The sequence below is a fragment of the Sinocyclocheilus grahami genome, unplaced genomic scaffold (assembly GCF_001515645.1).
Source record: "Sinocyclocheilus grahami isolate Dianchi unplaced genomic scaffold, SAMN03320097.WGS_v1.1 scaffold9.1, whole genome shotgun sequence".
Lineage (NCBI taxonomy): Eukaryota > Metazoa > Chordata > Actinopteri > Cypriniformes > Cyprinidae > Sinocyclocheilus > Sinocyclocheilus grahami.
This window is the reverse complement of record NW_015505188.1, coordinates 3290684-3295819: the sequence shown is the minus strand read 5'-3', so window position 1 is coordinate 3295819 and position 5136 is coordinate 3290684. Positions and strand designations below refer to the sequence as shown.

Here is a 5136-nt window from a genome sequence, read left to right as displayed (position 1 = left end):
TCTCTCTCTCTCTCTCTCTCTCTCTCTCTCTCCCTGTACTGCTGACATATGACAGAGCAGTAAAGAGCATCCTCAGCACTCATCTCCATAGCCCTAAATCACCCCAAACCTAAACAAGACATTCCAAGCTCTAAGCCTTTTCACCACAGTAGCACCATGGAGCAGAGAGAAAAATCATCAAGATGGCTTTTATCCATCATTACGGCTGATGATGCGTTCTTCTCCTGTCAATGATTGAATTCTGTGTCAACATCCGCATGCTCTTTAAAACTGTGGTTTTCAAACTTTCAAACAAAGACCCTCAACTATGACAGTCCCTATGCAAGGGACCCCCTTCCTAAAATATAAAAACATTTATTCTGTGTAAGACAAGTACTGTAATATTGTAAATACTGTAAATACATGCAATGGACATACTAAATTAAATAGTTGTTTTCAAAACCAAATAACTTTTATATTGTCATTTTACTCAAAAAAAATATTATCTGGTGTCAGCTTCTCTAAAATCTTTGTAAAAATTATTTTATTGCTATTTATTTATCTATTATTATTAATTTAATTATTTTTATTACTACTATTTATGTACTTATTTATTTTTTTATATATACATATTTTTATGATTATGATTATTTTTATTTATTTATTTATTATTATTATTTTTTTAAGTCTACCAGGGTTGGGATGGGTTGGGGTGGGTTCTAAATTTACACAGTTGCTGTTTGTTTTATATTACTATTCCCAGAAGAAAATTCAATAAAGAGTTGTTAACAATTTTTTAAAAATATTATCTGGAAAATATTAGATTTTTATTGCTTTTTTTATTATGATTCCCAGGAAAAAGGTTTTAATGGTAAAAAATTGCTGTCCACAGAACAAAATTATGAATTTAGAATTAGAAATTATGAATTAGAAATATCAAAATTGCTCTAAATTAATTAATTGCTTTCAGAATTGAAGAAGAACTTTCTGTTAAAAAAAATGTTAAAACTGTCTTTTATGGTGACATTTAACTAAAGAAAATTATTAAAATATTATTTTGAAAATATTTAGATAAAAAATAAATGCTTAAATTTATAAATTGTATATTCCAATTTATACGTCTAAATAATTAAATAACCTTAAAATTATTAACTATTATAGACACTCTAAGGCTCAAGAGTACGGATTTTTAAGATGGTTCAGATTTCTACTTATAATGTCAACATTTTCACTGAGCCCAATACAAATAATAATAGAACAAAATTATCACAATCACAATTTCCAACCAAACGTTAAAAAGCAGAATGAATTAGAAAGATTACCAATTTTGTTTAATATAAATAAATAGGTAAATAAATAAATAATAAATATATCATTTTATAATATTTATAATATTTAATCATTTTTTTGCAGGGTCACCCCCGAGCTCATGGCCCCTGGAACCCAGTTTGAAAAGCCCTGCTTAAGAGCAACCCTCCTGAAAAGACCAGCTTACGTTATAGCACATGGGTTTAATTTAAACACGGAAACATCAATTTGTTGTGATATACTGAGTGTTTGTTAATACACACAGCATTTGCTGCTCTTTTCAGCAGGGAAATACCCCATGATACACAAAGTCCCCACCAACATCTTCATTAAAAACAGACGTGGGTTAAACAAAATAACCGTTGATTGTGATATTACACAGTGAAGCCCTAAGGGCCGTGACACCCTTTCTGTTCAAAACAAACTCGCAGACCCAGTTCTTACAGAACTCTCTCCATGACAGCTGCACCTGCTCACCAAACCAGCCGTCTGCACTGCAGCCTCATAAACACACAGGATGAGGTTACTGACTGTGCGCCAATGATAGAACCAGGCTTGGTGCATATGAGGACCAGGAGTGTCTGGTGTGGCTGTGGACCCATTATCCACTCACTAATTGCTAACAGTTAAGAGAAGAGATAACAGTTTTGGCCGGTGAAGGAAACAGTCATGTATTATTAAAAGGAAATGCGAAAAACAAGAAATCAGACAGGTGTGGTGTGGCATAGCAGCTAAAACTCAGGGCTGGTAAGCACAAAGTTGGTGGTTTGATTTGGACCGTTTTGCCATTCAGCAAAGCACATAATACACAAAGAGGTTTGTTTATGCAAAAAGCGTGCTTTAAACATGTTGTAGTTGTAATTTTTCTGCCACTAAAGGTACCAAACAGAATTTCAACACAGTGGCCCAATTAAGTCGGAGATTGGGTCAGCCTCAGCCAATGGCATTGGTGTGGACGGGAAAACCTGTTTTTAGCAATGGAAGACAAAAGGTGATTGCATTCTTTATGATGCTGCTTGTGGAGCAGAAATTGCACACTTCACATTTAATCCTACAGTATCATATTTGACACAAATTCTAAGGTCTCTAAATGATCAACACGATCAAAACTTTGATGAAAAAATCTGTTGTACGCAATCGACGGCATGCCTCCAGTTGTCTGTCCATTTTTTTTAGCAAGTAAATGGAATTTAGTATAGTTCTAAAAATGTACCAGACATGTACCAGGTACACACGTCTTTTTGCTGTGAAATCTTTACTGATTTTTATAAAGTAAATGTAAGAATAACTTATGTTGGTAATATTTCAAGGTGACACTTACTGGACTGAAGAAACTTATATTTACTTGCTTATCAATGTATCATTTAAAAATGTTAAAATGTGAATGTCAAATATGATAAATCAGGCTTCTGAAGAGCGTCATCATTTATTTGTACATCTCATTGAGAATATGTATGCATTATATGATTTGCCCCCACAATATAAACAACATATATATATATATATATAATATATATATATATATATATATAAACAAACAATATAAAGAGTTTTGATCATAAACCTAAGCATATAAATGTCATCTTACTAAGACATATTTCCCTTCTTGAGTATGAGCTCCATATTGTCTTAAAACATACTATATGAGCAATAAAAGCCTAATGTATTTAAAGGGGTCATATGATGCGATTTCAAGTTTTCCTTTCTCTTTGGAGTGTTACAAGCTGATTGTGCATAGATAAGATCCCTGAAGTTGCAAAGACTAAAGTCTCAAAACCAAAGAGATACTCTTTATCAAAGTTAAGACTCTACCACGCCCCCCTAAAACGGCTCGTTCTAACATGCCCCCACATATCTACCTCACTATGTGGGAATATTTGTATAATGCGCCCAAATGTGCACGCAAAGAAAGAAGGTGTGGTTTCAGTAACCGCAGTTAGTGTTGAAGCAGCCATGTCAGGGAGACGCTGATACTTTTTTGATTGTTTTGATTGTTTAAAGGTTCAATAAGATGTCCGATTTCTTCAAATGTGATTAGATTTTTTAAAAATATATTTTTAAAAATCTAATCTATTCCTTTAAATCTTTTTTTATCTTTCTAATCTAATTCAATTTTTTAATTTAAATAAATAAATAAATACATTTAATTAATTCAATTATGCACACGACTGCTTTTGGTACAATAAAGGCTCATGGCAGCCAACACGTTCACAGCTGTAAACATAAATCTAGTGAATTACTTAATATAACATTGTCTGCCATTGTAATCTAATTCCCACTACAGATTCCCCCTCTCTTCCCTATCTGCTCTCTTATTGGTGGCTCCTCATTGACTATGACAGCTCTTTAATAACACTCCTCAGACTCCCCCACAGGAATAAAGAAAATTAGCATATTATTAATATAAAACTGTAAATATCATATTCAAATTCAATATTATATCTGCTGTATTCCATCCATCAAATAATAGCAAACATAATATTGATCATTACGGTGCACAAACACTCACACACAAGTACACGCACATCATTTCTTATCTGTAGTTGCAGACTAATTTGGTGAATTGGAGCACTTGAAACCCCTTTCATTACGATGTGAGGAGATAAAGAGAAATTTGACTGACTTGACAGATGCCGGAGGATGATGAATGTGAGAAGCTGAGACTAAACAAAGTCAACGACCTTGAAATCCAGAGGTATTTGGATTTAATCCTTGATAATTATCACCTTATTTTTGAGTGTGAGATTTTGATAGTGAATTACATTATTTTAATTCCACATTTATTCCAACAACACATAAACAACACATTGCCCTTACTTTTTTAAACATATACAATCCTCTTAGATTATACTGACTTTCTCTTATTTTGAACAGCCTCTGAATACAATTTGGAAGTAAATTATTATAAACTTCGAACATTATCTGTGATGTACATAAATCAACTAAATCTACACATTTTAAAGCATGTAATTTAATAAACAATTTGTTTGTTGGTTCGTAATAATCAACCCTTTTAACAATCCTAATAGCTTTCTTTGGAATGAGATCACAATGCAGACCAGATTCAAACCTACATCCGAATGATCACTATAAGGATTACCATGTCTGTAGCACTAACCGTAACTAACCAGCTAACTATTATTTTTTTCCAAGTAATATACGTATATCTGAATCAGCCCTAAACAGTGCCAACATTGGCCTGGGTGTGCGAGCCTGATGAAGGAAAGTTTCCTTCTATCAGTGCTGCTGCTTCCCTCTCCAGCCTGCCTGTCTCCCTCTTATCAGAGCAGACCTCCCCCTGCCGGCTCCTATCAAACCCTGCTGCAGCCATTCTCTATCCGTCTACCACTCCGCATTCTCTCTGTCTGGAACTATTTCTCTTTCTATTGTCTGCTGCCACACTACAGTTGAGAAAAACACTGCGGTAAAGCTCTCGTCCTCTCTTTGGCTTTTCATAGACTCTCTTGGGATTGGCCTGGTGTTCTTTGCGCACTATCAGAGTGTGAGGGAGCGCTGCGGCTCTGCACAGTGTCTCAGAGCTGGTAGTGTGTGCACACATGCACACATACACAATACTGGTTAAAACTTTGGAGTCAGTGCATTTTTCTTTTGTTTTTTGAAATAAATGAATACTTTTATTTAGCATTGACATTAAATTAATCAAAATTAATAATTTATGTTAAAGGATTTCTATTTCAAATATATGTTCTATTCATCAAAGAATAATAATTTTAAAACATTACATTTTACCATTTGTAATTTTTATTTTATTCTATTTATACACAGAATAAATATATATATATATATATATATATATATATATATATATATATATATATATATATATAT

At 33.1% G+C, this 5136-nt stretch overlaps 1 long non-coding RNA gene across 1 annotated transcript in view; it reads right to left on the bottom strand.

Moving 5' to 3' along the window:
* LOC107592964 (uncharacterized) overlaps positions 1-5136 on the bottom strand; it is a 38199-nt gene that overhangs the window by 13395 nt on the left and 19668 nt on the right. The gene's annotated exons all lie outside the window — the stretch shown is intronic.